The sequence below is a fragment of the Macrobrachium rosenbergii genome, chromosome 53 (genome assembly GCF_040412425.1).
Source record: "Macrobrachium rosenbergii isolate ZJJX-2024 chromosome 53, ASM4041242v1, whole genome shotgun sequence".
In the NCBI taxonomy this organism is placed as follows: domain Eukaryota; kingdom Metazoa; phylum Arthropoda; class Malacostraca; order Decapoda; family Palaemonidae; genus Macrobrachium; species Macrobrachium rosenbergii.
The window spans coordinates 22,421,302-22,446,823 of NC_089793.1; the positions used below are offsets into that span (position 1 = coordinate 22,421,302).

The 25,522-nt window shown below is 36.6% G+C and overlaps 1 long non-coding RNA gene across 1 annotated transcript in view; it reads left to right on the top strand.

Moving 5' to 3' along the window:
• The first annotated feature begins 751 nt into the window (after nt 1-751).
• The window catches only part of LOC136834089 (uncharacterized), a 142,111-nt gene continuing 117,340 nt past the window's right edge, over nt 752-25,522 (top strand). The window contains exon 1 of the long non-coding RNA XR_010851660.1: nt 752-961. This is a non-coding gene — a long non-coding RNA (uncharacterized lncRNA). The remainder of the gene's footprint in view (nt 962-25,522) is intronic.

Here is a 25,522-nt window from a genome sequence, read left to right on the forward strand (position 1 = left end):
CCGTTAAGGATTCGATGAGGGATATCGGCCTACATTTTTACGTTGTTAGCAACGTCTCCCTTATTTTGCAACATGAAAATATTCTGCGATAGTTTCCGATTTCGTTTTTCTTGCTGTAGCCTATCCTTAAACGAACGTTTTCTCATATTTTTCCTAATATTTTCTGCTGAAATAGCTCCCCAAAATAATATGTTCAAAAGTTGTTTGGGAGTAGCCATGACACAGTGTGTTACCCTCATAATGATGGGAATCGAGGTAAAAGAGTCACAGGAAAAAAAGTCACAGGAACAGGAAAAAAGTCACAGAAAGAAAGACACGGAAAAAAGTCACAATAATTTATGGTGGCCGGTAATAAAGTTACAGTAACCTAACCTAACACAACTTGACCTAATGCAACATAACCTAACCTAACCTATAACCTAACCCACCCTAACCTAACCTAACCTATAACATAAGCAAACCTAACCTATAACCTATAACCTATAACCCAAACTAACCTATAACCTAACCTAACCTTGCCTTAACTTAACCTAAACTTTAATCTAACCTAACCTAACCTAACCTAAAGATTACCGGCTACCATAAATTAGTGACTTCTTTCCGTGACTTTTCCAGACCAAATTTTTGGTTTTTTTTCTGTGACTTTTTTTCCTGTGACTTTATTACCGGCCACGACTGAGGGATGGGGCAAAGGAGGTGGGGGGGATTTTTTATAATTCGGAGTCTGGACTGAGTCATTCTTCTTTTTTACAGTGTGGACACGACGACATTCATCACTGATCAGTTATGAAGAGAAGAGACTTGCTTGATGTCACATACATGTCAGGCATGGATGGTAAAGCTGGTGGTGCATAGTAATAATATCAGTGTTGCTGATTCAGTGTCTGATTACCACTGGGACACTCAGGGTCTTGGGTACTGTCAACCAAAGGAGGAGCTGTTTCTTCTATTTTCAAGGATGGTGAGTGTTCCTGTGGAATTAGTCATTATTATTGATTCCTGTAACAATAAACAATATTGTATTGTGTTTGACCATGTCTACAGCTTGTAATTGTTCTGTTGATCAGTGTTTTTCCGTTTTTTTTTCGTATACGTTGCGAACTGGAAAAAATAATAAAACGAGGGAGAGAGCTAAAGCATGATCAACGGTGTGCTTTTTAATTTTATAATATAGGTATTTGTTTGAGCTGTAACCTGTCTGTCTTTTAAAAGAAATGCGTGAAAATCAGGCCATTGTTAACTAATCACCTAATTACTTTCACGGTACTATGTCGAGTCTAGTGTTCTATAGCACTGTAGCCATTCAGTAATTTAAATGATGGAAATTTTGGACTTTAAATACATGTTCATGCTTTTTAGGTGGCAGGTTCTCATCGGGAGACATGAAGGCGAACTGAAGATGTAAAGTGTGCAACAGAAACAAGTAAAAAATGTGCCGAAGTTTCTTCAGTGCAATCGAGTTTTCTGCATAGCGTATAATCAAGACCACCGAAAATAGATCTATCTTTCGGTTGTCTCGGTCTAATGCTGTATGAGCCGCGGCCTGTGAATTTTTAACCATGGCCCGGTGGTGGCCTGCCCTATATGGCTAACTTTAACGTTAAGTAAAATAAAAACCACTGAGGCTAGAGGGCTGCGATTTGGTATGTGTGATGATTGGAGGGTGGATGATCAACATAGCAATTTGCAGCCCTCTGGCCTCTCTGGCCTCAGTAGTTTTTAAGATATGAGAGCGGACGGACAGACAAAGCCGGCACAATAGTTTTCTTTTATAGAAAACTAAAATGTATTCGCTACCCTTCTCTTTTGACAGTATAGACAGTGAATGAGTATCATTTTTATATTGCGTTGTTAGCTCGTTGATTTATAGTATTGAAATATGAAATATACATTTTTGTCATTCACATGTAGCAGACGCTGATTACTAGTGTATGTGTACATGTGCAATTCTGCATGAGCCACCGTTCCGGAACAAAATTGGGCATCGAATTATTCAGTGGTGTTCCGTAGGAGTACACAGCAACTGTTGAAGTATTGATGGTAAAGCATGATTAATGCATGTTAACATATTAACAAAGTTTTTCATTTCCACGTAACATTAGAACAAAGTTTATCATTTCCAGTTTTCCACGACTTTTAGTTGTTAGTTAACAGAGAGAGAGAGAGAGAGAGAGAGAAATTATGAAATTTTCTTAAGAACTAGGTATAAGAAAGTGGAAAATGTTGCCCCCTCTTCCATCACGAGGTATGAGGAAAATCATTGTGATGTATGCAAGTGATATTCAGTTTCCAATACTTCAGCTAAAAAAGTACTAATGAATTATCCAGGTTCTTAGGATGTAACCATTAAATAGGCGATACCGATGAAGCTACAATTTAAACTTGGTATGAAATCATGATCGATTTTTTTTATTGTCACAACTATCAAGGTCACTGATTACTGTGGATTAAGGAGGTAGAAACAAAAGTTACTTGGTAACTGTTACAGGGCTCCAAGGTCTTGTGGAGAAAATATTTTGTCACTCCTTTGTCGTATGTTTCCAGTCTCGGCCTTCATCCTCACCGGACGTATTGCTTTCGAGGTTTTTAGTTTTCTGTAAAAGAAAAATATTGTGACGGCTTTTTCTGCCCGTCCGCACTTTTTCTGTCCGCCCTCAGATCTTAAAAGTTACTGAGGCTAGAGGGCTGCAAATTTGAATGTTGATCATCCACCCTCCAATCATCAAACATAACCAAATTGCAGCCCTCCAGCCTCAGTAGTTTTTATTTTATTCAAGGTTAGTTAATCGTTCATCTGGCAACGATATAGGCCAGGCCACCACCGGGCCGTGGTTAAAGTTTCATGGGCCACAGCTCATACAGCATTATACCGAAACCACCGAAAGATAGATCTATTTTCGTTGGCCTTGATTATACGATGTACAGAAAACTCGATTGCGCTGAACAAACTTAGGCGCATTTTTTACTTGTTTTATCTTGTTTTCGTTGCATGTTTCCAAAACATATAGATAAGAATAATGATTTTAGTTAAAGAGAATAGGCTTTCCCAGACAGAAAAGGATATAATTTTGCTGATATATTTTACGAAGTAATTTCGCTGCATCGTCGGCATTACAATTGCTGAGGCGCATCTAATTTTGAACATTATTGAATACCCAAATTCAAATTTTTTTATGCAGGAACCATGATCTGTGTTAAGTTAGAAATAACTGCAAACTAGCAATTAATGTTGGATGTATGGAAAGGACAAAAACTCATATTTTATATGATTTTCTGTTGCACTTATGGACTATGAGCCGAAGAGCGAATAGGAAACTGCCTGTCATAAAGGAAAGGGGAATGGAAGTTCATTTTTCTGATGATTCTTATCTTCAGTATTTCTCTGTATCTGCCTCGGCGAGAGCTTGTGCCTTGCAAATCTTAAATTAAAAGAAACTTTTTATAATTAATTTTAACATTTTCCAAATGCAAGTAGTGCACAAAGAAAAGCCGGTTTATCAAATACTCTTAGAAATTTCACCCTTTAGTACAAGCGGGAACCGTTTTCCTGTCAGGCCACTCTCATAAATCGTTCTTTTTTTGTATAGTCAAAACACATGGTTGAAGAGAAAAACATGATCTGATATTCATTTCGTATTCCACTCTTACTAACCGCATTTATATTCTCGTTCGGAACGATTAAAATATGCAAGATTAATTTCGGTATGATGTTATTATTGATGATAATAATACTGTTTTTGTGATGTGTCTTACAAGTGAGGCAATTTTCTTACGTGTCCTAAAAGGCGCTCAGGGGGGCCAGGGGAGGGGGTTGATACAGTGTTTGCATTGTAAATTTCTGCGTTGACTGTTATTTCTGTGACTTCTTTCTTGTAAAGTTTTTCCTTTTATTTTGGATTTCCACAGGAAGAGAGAGAAAGAATAATAATATAATTTTATGGATTGAACAGTACGAAGGTAGAGAACCCGTTCTCTCTCTCTCTCTCTTCTCTCTCTCTCTCTCTCTCTCTCTCTCTCTCTCTCTCTCTCTCTCTCTCTCTCTGTAATTGGCATCATTACTTGTATATATATTTTATCCATCGGTTTGGTTAAAGATTCGGGAGGACGTTGTGATTGGCATAGCAATGTTCTGACTGGTAACCCGTCATGTACAGCACGTTCCTTCGTTTTTGCCGCGGGCACATTTTGTACCGTAACTCGATAACTTGTCGGACAAACGCTAAAATGAGAATGCCATTTCCATACGGTAGGGCTCGGCATTCCATTTCATGGAGGTTGATTGGGCGCTTTCCATACATGGTACATACACAGCCGGGAGAACGAGTTTTTTTTTCTCTGGGAATGTTGCGAAAATGTAGCCTGTACTGAACCCTGGCCTTTTGTTTTCATTGAAAATGTTATGGCCACGCCCCGCTTTGTGTGAACTCAACACTCGAGAATATGTTACGAAAAGTAGCGTTCAATAACTGTAATTTAAACGTTCCTGTGGGAATGATATGGGATTTTGTTATACACCTTTTTTTCCGTTCTTGTATTGGTTTCTAAGTGATTATTATCAAGAAGAACACTTTTAAGTAACTTCATTTCTCGTTTTTCAGCATATTTATTTGAAGGCAAAGCGACCATCCTTTCTTGACAGTTCAAAAAATACTAGAATAAGAGAAACAATGTTGGCTTCAAGCTATCTAGTTGGAATAGCTTACCATTTTTGTGAATGTGGTTTTAATTGTTAGTGATTGTTCTCATAACTGTTGTTGAAGAATGTAGTAGGCATGAAGCAGTGGCACTTTCAGACTTCATACTCGTGGGGTGGAAAAAGTTGACCTAGGTGCTTAGGAGGGCAAGATGTAAGCGTCGTATGACGTTACCAGATTCAAGAGAAATGCGGAATAGGCTGTTCGGGGCCCGACTTTTACAATTTATCCAAAAAACGTTAAATGACTAATAACATCCTCAAAATCATTTATCAAGATTGTTGCAACATCCCCATTTTGGGTGATACATTTGTTGTAACCTCTTGCCTGTGAAGGCGGAAATGATGAGCTGCCAATAGACGTGTGTTCGCTAATCCCATTCTCGTTGGGATTTGTCCAGGATGAAGGGCGATAATAAAGCGATATTTTCTTGCCTCAGTTTATTCTGCCCTAAAATGGAAAACTGCAGTATTTGCAAAATTTCTGAAATTGTGATTTACCGCCTATTGGGCTCGTGAAACACTAATACACAAGTCACTGCAGTTTCAGAATGATTCTTCAATGCTTTCCACGAGTATTTATGGGGTCCCATTTGCAATATCTGCAGAATCAGTAGTAAGGCAATGGAGTATCTACCATTTTTCTCAGTTTTGTATTTTTGCAGATACTGCAGTCTTCCATTTTAGGGCAGTATTGGGAAGCTACACGGAAAAAGTGGGTAGGCAGCCTCTAGGTTTATCTAAGAGCACTAGGGAAAATTGTCGAAACGCAGTAGAAGGCTTTATTACTTCATACTGCGGGTCCGGAAGTTCAAGAAGAGTACAACAAAGATCATTCTAAGATTTTAGTATTACTGTATAATATAGAGCATGGTACCTTATTCTAGTTTTTGTGTAAGCTTTATGCATGAAGGTGTGTGCCGTCATGTGTTATGTTCATTTAAATCACGTTTTATATTTTTTTTATATTGAAAGCATTAGGCCAGTTTGTGTTTTTAGTAAGACAGAGATTGACAGTTGTGTATGTTTACCAAAACAAATTCTGGACTGTGAATGGTGCTATATCAGTATTACATGTACAACTTGTTTAATCATAAACAATCTCTAGGCAGCTGCACAATTATTCGTAATATGTATTTTTTTTTTTTCAACGGGAACACTCGCCGTTATCTGCGAGTTTCCGTTTGGAGAACGTTCCATACTCGCAAGTGTTCTTTTTTCCGCTTAGGGTTCCTAATATAACATCTGCGAGTATTCCTTTCGGCGAGAGCGTGTGTTTTTATGTATTCGCTTTTATATCCCCGTGAGTCTTCATGTGCTTAAAAACCACCCTAAGATATCCAAAAGACATCTGACTCATGGTCTACTAAGACTCGTGCAGTGTTCATACTATAAGCATAGAAACTCAATACATACAGTGTTGGTCATTTTAACACCATTTCAACTGGAGAAATCTTATATACAATTTGGAAAACACTCAGAATTATCATAGACTTATTTGAAAATTTTCACCTATCCCAAGATTTTCAACATTCCGAAAACGAAATTGAAAAATTTATATTTTATTAATGTAGTGGATCGAATTCCTAAATAGTTAAGCTTTCGTTTCCCTTCCCTGTAACTTGAATAGTAAAGTAGTATGGTAGTTTGAAGTTTCTTAAAACTTTAAAAGCCCCTCCATTATTTTTTTTTTTATTGTCGAAACTTTCTCACGACGGACGCCTTTATTCGACAACACTTAGTGTTACCTTCTACATGTAGTGTTTCCCCTCAGCCATGGAAAAGATAATAATGCTAAAATAAAAGTGTTGATCCTAAGGATGAGTATATCACAAAGCAACACGTGATTTAGATCTTTGGCTCAACTTTTATTGGAATACATTTTCCCCGGCTTGAATTTCAACACCTGCTGAAGCATAACTTTAAAAGAAAATGTCCGAAGTGATGTTTTCCTTTTTCACAACGATGGTAACTAGGATTTGGACGATTGCCTTTAAGGAGTTGGACGTGAAATGAATTCTCTCCATTCTTCTCTGTCCTGTGCGCTTTCTGCATCAACTCCCATCAGGTCCAGGCCGTTCGTCTTTATTTGATTTGATTTTACTTATTTATTTATTTGTTGATTTATTTTACACCTCTCTCGCTCATTAAAAGGAAGCAACGTGGTGTCTTTCAGATTTTTACATTTGAGTGTGTTCCCATTTTAAATGAAAGTAATGACGATAATGATGACAATATCGGTTTAAAACAATTTAATTGAGAAAATATGGTTCCCATTCCTCTGTTTCGGCTCACTCTCGCTCCACTGATGACCTTGTTCAAGGAGAGAGAGAGAGAGAGAGAGAGAGAGAGAGAGAGAGAGAGAGAGAGAGAGAGAGAGAGAGAGAGAGAGAGGCATTGGTGTGGTGTTAGTTTGATTTTTCACTCAGGGCAACAGTTTCCACACAAATCGATTCTAAAAGAGGCGAAAGGCGGTAGTTTGAGAGGGTGTTTCGAAATGACTGCAAGACCAATATCCTCAACGCACAGAAAGGGTGAAAGATGTATATACAGTGACTATGGCATTTTATTTATTGGTAACAGCACATGCAAGATAAAAATAAAACTACAGGAAATCGCTGCTACAGAAAAGGTGTTTCTCTATAGTTGCTAACCGATCGTCGAGCTACATACGGTCTCTTCACGTTATAGTCACATTCCCAAGAGTGATGAGAACCCTTATTGGTGACCATAGTGTACTGAAATGAATTCCGAGTCCACTAGAGAATGAAAGTGGATTGAATTGTTGATTGAGGTAGCGATAGTGATAGTTCTTCGCGGTACGCTGAATCAGTGCACCCTGCCAAGAGGATGTTTGTTTAAATTGTAGCAATTAGGAAAACATCACAGAAAAACAAAGCGGCCACTTCTTCCCTAAAAGCCATTTTAGGATCGTATAGGAATACGGTTATTATTTACACGGAAGCAAGAATAGCACTAATAATTAAAAAAATATTGGGATGGTTTACGATTCGAGACGGGTAGGAAGGATTGACCAAGATCATCGTAATTGCTAAAAGAATGGCTAGCTGGGAAACTAGAGCAAAAGACATTAGCCTTTTCTTTAAAGACTGGAAGGAACTTTCGTGTACAGAAAGTTTTGAGAATTTATTTGGCAAGAATTTTTTTCGGTCGGTAGTAAGATAATGGACCTAGTGCAAAAAAAAACTTCATCCATCGAAGAAAAAAAAAACATAGTAAATCTTTGCAAATTTTAAAAAGGCACGACTGACCCAGGATCCAGAAGTTGGGAATGACCGTCTTAATCGTTCCTTGGAACGATTAGCTCAAGGACCTGGGGAGAAAGTTTAAGTGAGGACCCAATATATGCCTCGATAGAAAAGACTGAAGCCTCAAACATGAAAGTTGCCGCAAGGCAAAAGTTACTGGTACTAAAGAAAATGTATCTACGTGGAAATGAAGGATAAAGGGTTGTTCGCAAGCAAACTATACTTTAAAAAACAAAATCTTAATTGGCGTTATATTGGGGGACAATTTTTAAATGAAAAGCAAAGATAGAAATCGCAATCATACGATAGTAGTTAGAGGATTATTGAGTTTTAGTCTGTTTCTCCGTTATGATAACATTTAGATTATTTCGTTATTAACCATATGAACAGCAACAGTGGCATTGTAGAAATACCGTCTTTGACTAGTAGGGTATTACTGCCTTACCTTTTTGTTTTGGCGGGGGGCTAATACCAATGACCATCTCTTAAACAGCTTGATTGCAATTATTCGGAAATTACCTTCAGTGGAAAATAGGAAGTAATTTTGCATTAAAACTGCATTATCACTTACGTACGGGATATGCGCATTTTGCAAGGAGGTTGAATCTTTCCTAGATAGTGACCCCCAAGGTTTTTAACCTGGTATGTATCCACCTTTGCGGCCCTTTTAGTTCAAGGCCGTTGGGGATTACCGTAAAAACATAAACAAAAGACTGTAAATATCATAAATATAATGACCCCCAAGAAATATTAGTCCTAGATAACGACCCCCGAAAACCTTTGGGGGTCACTATCTAGGAAAGATCCAAAAGATTTAATTGTTTAAAATTAGACTAAGAGACAATGTTCCAGTTATTTCTTCTGTTCTACGAAAAAATGAAAATATAGTAATGCATAGTAATGGACTGCTTAAACTAAAAGAATGCCATTTAAAAAGATTGATAACCAGCTGCAATCATTTGACTATTAAAATAAAAGATGTGTGAAAAGTTTATTTAAAAGTGTCCTAAACTCAATATCAGTAAAATCGTATTAGAGAAAGTGCAAAATTCTTTCGTCGTATTGAAAGTCAGGTTAAAGCCCTTAACAGCGTAAAAGTCGAAGAGTCTGAGAATCGTCAGAAACTGTATCTTAAAAGATACTGATTATAAATAGAAATGTTTGTTGCTTGATTAAAACTTTTACCTCATTTCCCAGTAAAGGTGTCCTGGATACTATAGGAGATATCTTTGTGTAATAATTAAAGCCAACTGAAATCTTCGTACTGAAGCATAGTAACAGGTTGTACCTTGTTTTGCGAATAGCTCATTAGGCTACTGCAGACTCCTTGAATAATTTCAGAGTCTCTGAGCGTCGTCGAAAGTTACATAGCCTAAACGAAGTTGGGATTGAATAGAAAGGTTTTCAGGTCAATTAAAACTTTTACCGGATTTGCATTCCAAATCCTATTATACGTTCAATTAATTATTAACAGGGTGGCTACCTTAGAAATAAAAGTAATTGGTCTTCATTCTCAGCTTTAATATTCCCCATAGAAAGTCACTTAAAACATAAATTGGAATTTTTTTACTGGAATTTTGTATATCGCCTTCAGAGGCTAGTACTGTTCATACTAGACATTAAGATGGTACTGAAAAAGCTATCAAGAGATTATTTGAAAACTTACCTCATGGGAGTTTTTTTGCAAATTTGCTGTAGGCATTTTTGCTTTTAGATCACCCTTTTTCCCTTTATTGAATAGCGTATCACACACACACATTATATATTTATATATATATATATATATATATATATATATATATATATATATATATATATATATATATATATATATATATATATATATATATATATATATGCTATATATATATGTCTGTGTGTAATGTGTGTGTGTAATGTGTGTGTGTTTGTAATATAAAATCAAGGTAGCTGATGGGCGTAGATGGAAGGTATGGAGTTCGTTGGTTTCTACAGAAGAATATTCTGAAGTACAGGTATATTTGCCGCAAGAGAAGCGTCTTGTTAGATAATGTCTGAGTCCTCAGTCGGTGAAAGAGGAATTTGATGGACGTGATGATGAATAGAGAGGCTGGAGACATCTATTTTATTTATCGTTTGAGTTGAGGCAAAAGTGTGAATAAATAGAGGCTTTTAGTTAAAGAGTAATTAACTTAAACGTGCTCGATAGAAGGTAATAGGGTTGAAGACATGATAGGAGTTTTTATGGCGTATTCAAGATTCACGAATGTGTTGACGGAATCTGCAGAAAGTGTTTGTGTATAAAGGAGGTAGGAAGAAGGAAAGAAAGAACAGCACTTAGTTAAATGACGAAAAAGGTTAGATAAAAAAATTGAACAATATGAAGTCAGTGAAATGACGAAAAAAGTTGGATGAAAAAAATTGTACAGTATGAAGTGATTGAAATGACGAAAAAGGTTAGATACACAAAAAATTTTCAACATGAAGTCCAAATGGACACACTGTAAATATACAGAGAAATGCAGTGAGAAAATGGAGTTAAGTATAAAAAATAAAAAAGGGGGATGCTGTCACTGGAATGAGCAATTAAAATCTCACAGCATATGAAGCCGCGAGCATTATAGCCCTGAATAATGAATAAGTGGCAGGGGTCAATGCAAGTTTGAAAATGCTTTTGAAACGGACCCTGCAGGTACAGGGATGACAAACAGAGTTGGAGAAGGATACCATGAGTTAGCGAGAGTGGATGGAAATTGTTGTGGATGATATGTCTGAATGGGGTAAAGATTGAAAAGACATGTGTGAGAGTAATAATTGTATCTTACGTTTAAAAATCAGGTTGGTAGGTGTATCATAGGAGTTATGGGGCCGTAACATAGTACAACAAAGGACTTTGACTGAGAAAGCAAGTAATATGAGAAAATTGGCGTGGGTTTCGACAGGGAAGAGTATGTGCTGCTGTATAATTCGTTCATGAAACGGTTGTGTGAGACTTGTGGAAGTTTTTGGAAAAAGCCCTGCGGCCCGTATGTAGACCTAGATGTACTTTTACTATGTGGAGGTGTTTAATACCTTATTTCTCTTACTGGAAATTTCTTTCGTCTTCTAACTAAAATTCAGAAGAACCTTTTCTTTCATTAATAACTTTGTGTTATTTCCATTTTCTACCCTCATAAACATATATACAGAGTATATATATATATATATATATATATATATATATATATATATATATATATATATATATATATAATTAATACATATATATATATATATATATATATATATATATATATATATATATAATATATATATATATATATATATATATACATATATATATACATATATATATATATATATATATATATATATATATATATATATATATATATATATATATATATATATATATATAGTGCGCAGAGAATAGGAAAGAAAGAGTGAAAGAGAAAGAGAAAAATGCGGGCAATTCTAATAAATATGTTTCGATGATTTTCGTTCCGTGAGCTGACAAAGAATTTTTTTCTTTCTGTATGTAGTATTTAGAATTTTTATTTCATACGATAGTATACGTAGAAGGATAAGGATGATAAACAAGAATCGTTATTTTAATCTATACTTTACTCGGGGTTAGAGCTCATTAAAGACGCTGTGTCAGCGAACCTGACACCGCACCACTCTGAGAGAACGTGGCCTGTAAAACGGTTGCGTCATCTTAAATCCCCTTGCGGTCCAAGAGGACTTAAATAACCATGGAATCATCACTCACTTTCCCAAGGAAAAGAATGCCTGGAATTAATCTATACGCCGATTACTAGCGTTAAAGAGGAACGTGTAATGAATACTGGGAGGATGGAAAACTGCAAGCCACATTTCCGTGAAAAACACCGGAAAACCTTTTCCGATAGGCGTATGACTTTCATGCTACTCTGGGAATAAACTGATCAAATTTGGACGAATTATTACCGAGACTGACAGCAAGGGAAGAAAATATATTATTGAGATGCCAGTCTGATGGATGACAGCTGATGCAAAACAAGTTTTCTAGATGGAGGTCATATCGAGAGAGATAAGTTGCGATAAGTAATGGACTTGGTGAAGGGGATACGACAGCATTCGTGCATCAGAGGTATATCGTTGGCATTCTAATTCGGGTCATTCTTTAGGAATATGCAAATATCTCCAATAATGACACTGATCCTGCCCGCCTACATTCCTCCTCCATCAGCCGATCTCTCTCTCCCAATTTCCTCCATGAAAAATAACCACGGAGAGAGAGAGATTGATCTTATGATAACGTGAAAATATTTTACCGAAGAGACTGAAATGCTGTTATGAATGTGGCTGAAATATCTTGAGAAGATGGTAGGATAGTACCCAAAATAACTTGATTATTTCTGCAAGTCTGTTATTCAGAGCAAAGCTCAGAGGCTATGTGAGATTAGGCTTTATTTTAAAATTTGTCTATTTAAGGCCGCATAATATGAACAGCGAACAGGGAGGAAAATTTGCAGCTTACAGATAATTCAGATTTTCTTTCCGACTACGCAGTTGGAAAGCTTCGTGAAAGATCAGTATTCGGAGTTTGGGATAAAACACTTATTTGTTTTATATTAATCAATGTATGAGTTGATTCCATTCAATCTAGATTAGTTTGCGCTATATTCTTCTTATAAGAGATGGGGAAATTTCCGACATCGAGTAAAATGACGTTGTGTTGATAAACATTGGATAACGCGCTATTAAATTAGCAAATTGAAGATTCAGGTCTCTTTAATAAATTGCATTTGTTTAGTTCCAAGGTTGTAACTAATAGAGAGAATGGAATTTCTCAAATTTGATTCCACATTCCAATCGTACCAAACATGGATGGGGACGAAATTCATAGATTTTTGTAGAAGTCACGTAGAATTTGTTGTGTTACTGAATCCATATTTATGGTTTATAACAGATAAACAACCAACTTAAAGTTAATTCTGGATACGAGTTTGCTACAGGACTTTGGAAAACAACTGACTTTATACTAGGGATTTGACATGCAGACGGAAATGTAGTTGCTTGTGATCGAATAGACTTGAGTGACGTATAAGCACGTGGCTGCAAGGGCGCTCTGTAATTGGTTGCCGAACCTGGCTCTAAAATCTAGTTTGGTAGCGAAGGTTGAAGCTTACACGGCTACCCTTTCATGAGAGGCACAGAAAGGGAAATGCACAAAAAGATTGGTGCGTATACGTAACCGTGAGCATTTTACAAACGTTATATACACCAAGGCCAAGGGAGACAAGGTCTACCCAACTGGGTGGGGTCGCCTCCCACCTGGGGTAAGTGCGTAGGCGATGACGTATCTTAGAGGTACCTGCTCATTACAGCAATTCGCCTGCTGACGCAATAAGTAGGTAGACAAAGCTCCGCCTGCATGGGGGATTTGGTGGGAAGTGAGCAGACCTTCTCTTTCTCTTGGCCTTGATATGCACATAGCAAGTAGCTGTTTTCATGAGGAAATATGTAAGCATTCTACTTCTCTACTAGGCTGGTGCCTTCAAGGATGCTGTTATGGTACTAGGTCCTAGCAACTGTTTACAAATGGAAATAAAACATAAAACGTTTTATGTTGACCGGGCGTGTGGTCAGGACCAAGAAGATGATAATGCGATTTATGTATAAGAAAGTGACTGCCGGGTCGTTCTGTGATTGGCTGCCAAACCTGGTGGCTAAATAAAGGTTTGGCAAGGAAGCATAAAACTTGCAATAACGTATGGCAAATCAGTTAACTGGATGGCGCTGATGCTTATATAATGTTTGTTTTCGTCACCATCTTCAGCAAAATATTTACTGATTTTACTGCCTTTATTGTAATAATCTAATCATATAAGAATTGTCCGTTAATTTATGTCGCTTAGCCATTACCATTTCACGTTGCTTAGTTGTTAGCTTCTAAAGTCATAAAATACGTTATTCTGTTATCATGCAGTGTCTTATCATTTACTGTTTATTTCCTAATAGAACGAAATTGAGGGTCCTTTATGTGGACAAACCGTGATCATTGTCGCATCAGGTCTTTATGAATGTGTACTTTATATCTGTAGAAAGATAATTTTACTCTCTTTGTATTAATGAAAAAGCTCACGTTAAAATGCCTCTCCTGGAAGTTCTAAAAGCTGGGCAGCCGGGGAAGGGAAATTTCAAAGTTTATTTTACACCCCAAAACGTCGGACAAAAAACAAAAACCAAAAAAAAGGGGGCGGGGGGCTGGCTTAGGTACGCTGGATTTAGCATGCATTTACCTTTTAGCCTTTGAAATTCTTCTTTTGGGATGCAGGCTTTTCTTTACTTTTTCCCATTCTGAGTTAAGTAAAGGGGTTTAGAAATTGTTTAGTGCCGAACGCTCAGACATTGGTTTCAGCTTAAAGCACTCTACATCTTTGCAAAATATAACTTCAGTGTTTTCGGTAACAAGAATGCTAGTGCATGGGAAATACTTTTATTTCCATATTCACTACCCATTAATATATTTTCGTACGTGTTTTTATTACTTATAGTATTTTACATTCTCAGTTTTTTATAATAATTTTGCTCGTCTTGTATTCATGTAATTTGGCTAAACTGTATCCATGGCTCCCTGATTATTTGATGAGAATGGTTATGATATCGATTTATCGTTAAGACACGATGATACGAAAGTAATATAATAAAAACATTTAAGTTTGATACAGATATTTCTCCAAATATAACGATTAATCAGGAAATTATTTTACTTGCTTATTAGCATTTAATTACAAATTACCTCAAAGCTTAGAGGCATCCCTTCGAAAATGAACACGAATAAAGTCCAACATCGTACGAGGATGGTAACTATTGTAATTACTTCTTCTTCTTCTTCTTCTTCTTTTTTCTTCTTCTTCTTCTTCTTCTTCTTCTTCTTCTTCTTCTTCTTCTTCTTCTTCTTCTTCTTCTGCATCTTTTCCCACATCTATGTGGGGTCGATGTTTCTGGTAGCTTTCCTCCACCTGGCTCGGTCAAACACATCGTCCTTGGACAAATTTTTTGTCTCTCAGGCCTTCTCTAACTACATCCACCCACCCTTCCGGGTCTTCCCCTCGGCCTCCCACCAGGCACCTCCATCTGCACCACTCTCCTCCCTACATGTGTCTCACCCCTTCTCATCACACGGCCATACCACTGCAGCCTTCTTCGCTGGGCCTTCTTTGATAGTTCTACGACTTTAGTGGCTCCTCTTATTCTTCCATTTTTGATCCTGCCCAATTTTGTTAATCCACACATCCACCTGAGCATTTACATCTCAGACCGCGTCCAATTTCTTCTCTCGCACTCTCCTTACCAGCCATGCTTGTGCTCCAGACATCAAAGCTGGTCTCACTACTGTCTTATACACTCTTCCTTTAACCTTTTATATTGATTCTGTGGTCGCACCAGACACCTATTGTCATTCCCTCAGTCATCTGTATATCCGTTGAATAGTAGTAAGTATGTCCATTATGCTCTGAATACTTAGATTTAATAAAATTACATTCACTAATACATAAAAAAACAGGAATTTGAGTGCATGGTTGATTGACTCTCGAGGTAATATAAGATTTTGACAGTGAGGGAAACAGAAGCAGCTTCATACACATAATGAAAAAGGGTCTTGACATTATTTTGCCCTACACCTAATTACCTAACGTACTCAGTACAATGATATTTGTCATTTGTTAAACGCCATGCTGTCCCAAATGTCATAATTAATTACTGTCCTTAAATGACCCCAATGATTAATTACTCCGAAGGATTACTCTGGATATAGAGAGGCTCACAGGCTAACAAGCACCTCAATGTCAAGATTAAAGTAATTCATAACTTTCATGACCTGGTTTAGCCTTTGGGTGAGTCACAGTATATATATATAGTATATATACATGCATACATATATACATGTATATATAAGCGAATCCCACAGGAAAATGACAGGCAGAAGTTCAGTACCAAGCCCTTTCACGTTTATTGATGCGTCAATAAACGAAACCTCTTGGTACTGAACTTCTGCCTGTCATTTTCCTGTGGATTTGCTTATCCACTGAAGTCATGCATCTACTGTGATTTTTAAACTAATATATATATATATATATATATATATATATATATATATATATATATATATATATATATATATATATATATATATATACTATATATATATTGTGTACATATATATATATATATATACTGTGTATATTGTGTGTTTTATATGTATATATATGTATATACATATATTTGTGGGTGTGTGTGTGTATTGTGTGCGCTCGGGTGTCTCACACTGAAACAAAAACACAGGCACAATAAATTCATATTAGACATGTGTTCATCAGGATGTCAGCTTTTAATATAACCTAAGGTAAATCGGCTTTAAGAAAAGACAGTGCAGTGTCACTGAAGTACAGACCAATACCCTTGGTCAGTTTTTTCCTTTCTTTTAAGGTACAAGTGGGGAGAAATTCGAACATAGGCACTGATATGTATTCCATTGACCCTGTCTTTCCTTCAGTTCTTAAAGTGGACAGATCTGAGGTTATCAAGACTCAGAGCCTTCAAGGGAACGCGTGTCTGATCTAAATTCAGTGCAGGTGTTTTTTATTCCATTGAGAGTCTAACGATGTAAATAAAGATGAAAAGTAATGGCTCTAAAGAAGCTTTTTATTATTTCTGTTTCATGTCGTGGTTATCACGTGTTATCTCCTGATTTTGACATAACCAAACATCCACATGCATGCACGCGTATATATTATATATATATATATATATATATATATATATATATATATATATATATATATATATATATATATATATGTATATATATATATATATATTAATGATAATAATAATAGTAATAAAAATATAATCATAACACACACACACATATATATATATAATATATATATATAGTCATATATATATATATATATATATATATATATATGTATATATAAGGAAGTATGAATATGAGTAAATACAACGAAGTCGAGTTTTCTGCGTGTTTGTCGTTATGTCCTATTCTGAAGATATAAATTGATTATTTGCAGTCCTGTACCGGAGAAACGTTATGATTTGGTCAATTAAATATGAAATATTGTTATGATAACCGATATCTTAAATAAAAGGAAATGTTCTCTTACTGTAGGCATTGATGTTAAACAATATTAATCAGGTGAGTTTACATTAAAAAATATCATTAAGCTTTAATTACAAAGGAAGACGTTTTACTTAGTAATGAAAGTAAATGAATTATTTGTAAAAGCCGCAAAATGAAAAAGAAAACTGTGACGTGTTATTCAGATAGATGATAGATGTTATAAAACGAAAGGCTTGGCTCTAGTTTATACCAAGATGGATTACGTGTCTAAATGATAGATAGGGGGCTCAGGAATATATTGCTTATTATACTATGGAATAAGGTTACAGGCAATTTCGTCGATCATTATTATGGATATATGCAAATATAAATCCATTAATTATGCTGGTTCTGCCATCCTTTGGCTCTCTCTCTCTCTCTCTCTCTCTCTCTCTCTCTCTCTCTCTCTCTCTCTCTCTCTCTCTCTCTCTATAGGTACTCGCTTGTCTAACCGTAAATTTTATGTCTGTCTATCTATTCATCCATTTTTCTGTCTATCTACCTGTCTATTTATATATATGGATATATATATGTGTGTGTGTGCACTTGAACACATATATATACATGATGTGAATCTATATATATATATATATATATATATATATATATATATATATATATATATATATATATATATATATATATGTGTGTGTGTGTGTGTATCTACTCAAACACACACACACACACACATATATATATATATATATATACATATATATATATATATATATATATATATATATATATATATTTATATATATATATATATATATATATATATATATATATATATATATATATATATATATATATATATATATATATATATAATGTATATATATATACTGTGTTGAATATGTAACAAATAAAAGTTCCTTTGAAACTGAAAGAAACAACTGAAGAAAAGAGATGTGTGCAGATATGCTGGTCCTGGAGTGAATGAAAATGGAGAAAGTTTTGTGGGAATGTTTTCTGAAAGTAGCTGCTTGTCGGGAAAATGTAGTTTTTAAAGAGAAATTTTTATAATTTTAATAGATACATCAAGAAATGCAATAAACTTTCTTTTATACAATTTGTATTAGCAGACAGTAGTTCAGCGAAACATGAGACATGTAATGGGAGAAGAGTGGCCGGAAGCATGTTTGATGATTACCTGGTTGAAGCACAAGTAGAAATGTGAAGTTTAAAATTGAGGAAAAGAACCTTGCGTGTGGGTATTAAAGTAAAGAAGACAAGTGAGTCTGATGAGAAAAAAATGATAGTAATATATGGGGGAAAGATGGCTGAAAATGGGCTAGGCGTAAGAGATTTAGAGGGAAAGAATTAATTGCAAGAGCAAGCATGTAGAAAGACGTAAAAAGTCTGCGGGTTGTTGGATAACCGAATAAAAAGTTAAATGAAGGAAAGAAGAATCTGAGGTACTGAAGAGTTGTACGAGTGTATGATCGGGAGAGTTAGGGAGAACATGAGAAAAAGGAGGGATATTTAAGATTTATGGATTTATATAAGCAAGTACTTCAAGGAAATAAAACTTTACTTGAAGGTAAATATAAAGAGAAATAACTCAGTTGGATATGAAAATAAAAGATTCAATTGGAAACTTAGTGTCAGAAGTCTGTGTAGTCCTTTGTTAATTGAGTGTCTATATTGAAGTGTTGTTGATAGTAGAATGATACATTTGTAAAATAGTATTAATCTACTCTGGAGAATGCTCAAAAGAGCCACCGATGGAAATAGGAGGGTGGTTACAAAGTTAAAAATATGAAATTTCCAGATGCCAGTGGGATTTCAAAAGAGATGAAGTATGTTGGTGATAGTGTTATGAGTGGCGGACCAGGGCGTGCAGGGTTTGGCAGAATGAAGGAATGGATCCAGTAGAATGAAGGAGGGACCAACAATATTGTTCCTTTGTACAAGAAGAATGGAAACAAGCAGTTACAACTTAGCATTATGAAGTTGAGCGGTAAGGTTGTACTTTGCAAAGTAAGGTGAATGCAAGAGTGCTATAGGGAGAGAACCAATGATTTAGACAAGGAAGAGGATGTGTGGATTCAGAAAAAATGTGGAAGGAAGGATTAGAGGGAGTAGGGAAAGCATTGACAAGACAGGGTGAAGAAATAGGGGTGTCTTATATACAGGTAAGGCTTGTGCAGAATAGGAATTAAGTATTTTAATTTGTGTGACGTATTAGATTGTTAATGAACTTCATACTATTGTTTAGAGCCATGTCAAAGATATATATCCAGAAGGGGGAGGGGTTGTGGAGCTTAAAGTTAAAGGCAGGATAAAATCGACTTGTGGGGAAATGGAGGGAGGTGGCAGGGTTGGTAATTAGTGACAAAAGAATGCCAAATAAAATTAAAATAAATAGCTATTGCACTGTATTCAGTCCGGTGATGATGTATGTTTAAAAAACATAAGAACTATGAGGGAAAGGGTAGACAGACGCTGGAACGAACGGATATGAGGATGCTAAGGTGGAGTTGGGGGATATCACTGTGTGAGAGTCTGGAAAGTAAAGAAATCAGAAGTGCTGGAGTGGTGAAGATTACTGGTAAGAGTTTACACTGAGATGGTTTGGACATGTGGGAAGGATGAATGAGGAGGAAAGAGTGAAGAGAGATTGAGTGAAACTTGTTGGGGGAAAAAAAGTCAAGAGGAAGGCATAGGATTAGATGACATGGTAGTGTGAGGGAGGATTTGGAGAAAAACGGCTTAATGGAGGAAGACGCTTCCGACAGAAATATCTGGAGCAGAAACATTAGGGCAATCAACCCTTTCGCTTAGGGATAGCAGTGGGAATAAAGAAGATATAGATCAGTCTCTTGACAGCTAGATTGCATAAATCTCTCTGCTTTTAAAATGGGAAAAAGAACTTATAATGTTACCCAACAACAGTGAAAGTAATTACAGTGAATTACAAGATATCTTGAAATAATTCTCTATCCTTGCCCTCACTCGTAATTTGATTTTGTTAAACTGTGTTAGTTAATGGCTTAATGCCTACAGGGTTTTAGAATAAATTAAGAGTAAACGGGCATGAGTTGTTCACTAAAGAACCGAGATACAAAGGAGTTTATTCCGGGAGAAGCCAACAATTTCAGAATGATTTTGAGAGAGAGAGAGAGAGAGAGAGAGAGAGAGAGAGAGAGAGAGATTCTCATTTTGTTCTTTTAAATAAATGATACACGTTGTTTATCATTTCTAATAAGCTTGGAAGTTTATAACTGTCGATGATGCAGAATGTTAATTGTTATGTTTAAAACTCTGATGTAAAAACATAATGCCTCCTGCGGTGCAGACTTTAGGAAGTTGTAGCTGCAGGTCATCGTTCAAATGCAGGGAGTGTTCATATTTTATGGATAACTTTTTGATCCCAGTTCTCTGTTGATAAGTGACAAATATTCCCAGCAATCGCTAGATAAGAATCGAAAGTAACGGGGATTATAATCCCACATATGACGAAATATATGTGAATCATAGTCATATTTTTTTTACTTACAATCTCAATGATTTGCGTAGCTCCCACATCAATAGCGACTATTGACTAACTGATTGATTTATATACACAAGGCTGACAGTTGCCAGGGACATCAGTGATGTCGACACAGCAAGAAAGTATAATCAGCCACTTCGCCCGTCTTTGTTATTGTTGAACTCTTACCCCAAAATACTCTCTCTGTTTTCAAAGCGTTTTTAAGCATTGGTTAATGCATGCATATGCGCATATTTATTTTGAACATGGTACCCCATTGCATAAAAAAAATATGCCATCAGAAAGTGGCAACCGGTTATTAATAATTCACAGCAGGAAAACAAAATTAAACAATTCTCCAGTCAACGGTGGCATTTGGGTCAAAGACATTCTTGTCTTCCTGCAGTCTAAAGAAGGTTCAATAAATGTCCCTGTGTTGCGTGCTCTACATTTTTACGTTTGGTAGCATCCGCGGTATTTGGCACATTCACGCTGTATCAGAATGCATATCTTATATTTTATTTTTTTATTCAGCCGTTCGGTTTTCCTCGTCGTGCTTATCTTCGTTGCTTCATTTGCAACTACCAATAAACTAACCGAAGTTATTCTTGCATTAGCATATTGACAGCAGGCTCCTACATCACTGAGAAAAATGAATGCAAAACGCTAAGGAACCCAGACAACGGGAAGATATTTCTTGATGAATAACCTGCCTCCTTGTCGATGGAACTGAGAGAGAACCTTTTGCAGTTGTTGCTTTGCATTTTGTTTATCCAGCTCTTGCCTCTTGCTAGTAGTTGATAAGATAACATTACTGAAAATTTTCTTCCTCTTCTCTAATAAGTAACACATCAGGTGATTGTGATAATAGTGATGATAATCGTTCTAAAGGGTCCACAATAATATTATTGGTAAGGGCTCGTGTAAAATGTATTCATAAAAGCTTTCGAACACTACTCTGGGTTCATCTTTGCACCCAGAGTAGGTTTCGAAAGCTTTTATAAATTTTACACGAGCCTTTAACAATTATATTATTGTGGACCTTTAGAACGATTATGAACTCTCGTGATAAAGAGTTTTTCTCCCAACAGTGATGGTAATAATGTTGTAACAATGAAATTATGCTGTAACAATGAAAGACTTCACATAAGTTGTAACAGATTCTTATGTTTCTAGTCCCTTGTATTACAAATAAGTTTCATATTTCTTTTGAAACTAGCACGATCCAGTAAAATGAATCATCTTTAATGTATAGCTCAGGTAGGCAAAATATATACTCTTGATTTCTACATTTCATTATTATACCTCTTCCCTCAGAACTATTTCTCTTCTTCCTTTGATCATCTGACGTTTCATTCGTTTTAAAAACATCTATCGTGAATTTTCTGTAACCCGTAGTCTTCACGGACAACGTGTCATTATTCAGAATTTTCTGCCATCTCACCTGAATTCTTCATGCCTTGAGTATTGGCCGCGTTATATTTGGTATCTCAGATTTAAAAAATCATTCATTTCTTAAGTTCATTAGGAATCTGTAATACTCGATGTCTGTCATTCTTTTCCCCTTACTGAACATGTGGAAAAATAAATAAATTAACTAATGCCGACTTCACTTTTTTGCTCATGTTTTGAAGGTAGGATCTTTGGCAAGAATTTTACTCAAGGATTGTTTCTGAAGAAATTTCATCATAAATAGTCTTCAGCTTCGTTTTCTTCCATGGCGCTAGATCCTGTTTTAAGTTTCTTCAGTGCTAGGGAAATGCTTTACGGATCATATTTCTTAACTATCCCTCTTTATAGTATGTTAAACCAAAAGAGTTTAATATTTTTACTCAGATTTTAGTTGTCTTTCTAATCAGGTTTTAATTTTTATAGATATTTAATAGAGCTCCATGGAGCTCTGTTATTATTATTATTATTATTATTATTATTATTATTATTATTATTATTATTATTATATGTGGGTAGTAGACCCTCTTTCAAACAGGTATTATTGAAAGTGTTTGATGCATCAGCTGCATTTAATTTATGTCGAGTTTTCTCTATTTTTCTAGTAACTGACTTTTCTTGGTTACTGCACTGCGCCAGTCACTCTCCGATACTTGTCATTTCTGGAGAGGGGAAATAGTCGTAATTCAGGATATAATTTATTTTTGATGCATACGAGGTTCGTCCGGTAACTGAAATCTGGGGATCATGGTCCGTAGAGTTTTCACATGTCAGTATAGTTGTTCAGTCAGCTACAAGTGTGTTAGGCCAACGTTTCCCTCGGCATGTTTACGGCAAAGGGCGGAAGTAGTCTGATGTTCATGCTGGGTCCTACTCTTTATATACGCGATTGTCAGCAGGGCGTTAACTACATGCTGACTTCTGATTGGCTGAGGCGAAATGCGGACCGCTTCTTGGCTAGCGAGAAGTTTCCTCAACCCAAAATCCTAAACATGGTTGCGCTGCTGTAGTCTCGCCAAACGGCGGGGCTGGTGCGTGATGTTGCGTGACGTCACTGCCTGGTATTATCCTGGGAATATTTTCATTGGTCACTGGGTGGCTCTCTGGAACATGCATTGCAGGGCCAGGAGTGTCGCTTCCTATGGGTAGGAAGAGAACTTACTGGGTTGTATTTAATGAAGGCTTTACTTGCTGTATTAAGAGCCCCTCTAGCAACCTTAGGCGTCTCGAATCCGGGGCCTTTCCAGTTATCTCGGTGTTTTCGATAATTGTATTTCTTGCGATGCCCGTATGATGGAAATCCCTCATATGGAGTTTTATGGCACCTTCTTGCGCATGACAGGAAACTCTCTTAGCCAGTTTCATGTTGGTATATATAAGCTGGGGCATCCACGGACTGGGCATTTGAAATGGTATACCACGTTTGTCTGTCTAAGGGGATCTCTTATCGGCGGGGCCGGGTTGTTCTTCATTATCAGGTCTCTTGTGCGTCTGTTTTGGTAGTAAATGACGAGGTCTAGTTGGGTGTTGACGTCGTAGTAGATATATTCTCTGCAATAATTTTCTTTATGGAATGTTCGTCCTCCTGGTATTTAGGGTGCATTCTTGCTTTATAGTATAGTCGAATTCTTGCTTGCGGATGGGGCTGCGGCTGTTCACGTTCATCATACCACCGATCCAGTGCAGTGCGTATATCCTTATTCACTTGCTCGCTCGAATACCCTTTATTCGCGAGCATGTGGGAGATGCGGTCGAGTTCCTGGTGGGTGTCCTACCAGGACAAACTGTGCGGTAATGCCCTCCTTACGAAGGCATTGATGGTGGTATTCTTATACCTTGCGGGACACTCACTGTCTCCATTAAGACAGAGGCCAAGGTTGGTCTGCTTCGTGCACACGGAGGTTCTCAGGCCGTCGTCGGTCTTGCAGACTAGAACGTCGACAAAGGGAAGCTGTCCGGAGACTACGGCTTAGGATGCTTATATGGGAATGTTAAGACCCATAAACCCAACAATCCCCTTCGCCCTCCACAACTGATGTGTTGGTTCGAATGGAATCTTCAATTCATGAAGCTTTTTTCAACAGACAGCATCACAGCAATGTTTTGTTTGATCCTAAGAATGCTGATGATACAACATGGAGATATGGCATTTTGTGAGTCTTTAGGAATGTAACATGAGAGGCAGTTTGCTTCTTTTCATCAAGGCTTTTTTTTAATAGGCTATTTTAGGTTCAGGTTGGAGCAGCAATGTCAGATGTATTCAACCAAGAAGGAGTTCCACAATGGACTGTTCTAGTGTGACCTTGTTCGCCTTATTAGTCAGTGGGGGTATCGAAAATAATTCCCCCAGATGTAACTTATACTTTTGTTGATGACTTATCGATAGCTTTTGTGGCAACAAAAATGGCAGTGGCTGAACACCGCCCTCAGTTCTGCACTGATGATACGGTAAAGTGGGCTGAAATGAATGGTTTTAGGTTTTCAGCTAGTAAAACAGTAATAGTGCACTTTTCCCGTATATGAGGAGTCCATCCTATTCCAGATCTGTTTATACATGAGCAGAGAATTCCATGTGTTGGTGAAGCAATGTTTCTTGGGTTGATTTTTGATAGCAAGCTGACTTGGATTTCCCATGAAATATATTAAGACAAAATGCTTGAAAGCAATGAATGCTCTAAAAGTTGTGTCCCACATTTCCTAGGGTGCTGACCAAACTCAGATGTTGAGGCTATACAAAGCCTTAGTTTTTTCAAAATCAGCCTATGGGTGTGAAGTCTACACACTTCAGCAAAGCCTAGTAGCCTTAAAATGCTTAATTCAGTTCATGATGGAGTAAAATTGGCTACAAGAGCATTTAAATCATCTCCCACCGAGAGCATGCTTGTAGACGGTGGTGAGATGCCTCTGGATTTTCATTACCAATGTCATGAGACAATTCGGACAGCACTGGTTTCACGGTACTGAAATGTGCAGTCGTGGGGGTTCGTTAGTCAATGTCGTTTGGATGCTCGATAAACGAAGAGTGTCATAACTGGATTTACATCTTTTAAAGATCGTATAATGGCTTATGTAGTTTTTTAATGCGCACCACATGTTGTAATCAACTGCATTTCTCAAGTAGGTGCCATGCCATGTGAAGAAAATTTTGAAACTCTGAGTTGTTTGCTTTTAGTGCTGGATCACTGTCAAATATGAAATCTAACATTTCTTATAGATGAAAATGGAAAAGATTGACATAATTCGAACATAATAACGACTGTTATTCGTAATCCTAAACGTATTGTAAGTTCGACACTCTCCAAAAAAGATATTTTGTTTGATTTGCTTAAAGAATAATTCCGAATCTGAAGTGCAGTCCTGGTGGCATAATACATTTCACCGTTTTTCCTTTTCCTTTTGACTTGTGCCATTACTAACTAGATTATGTTACCTACCGAGGAAGTTTGTTTTGAGCATTTATACAGGAATTGTACAGACGCGGTTCC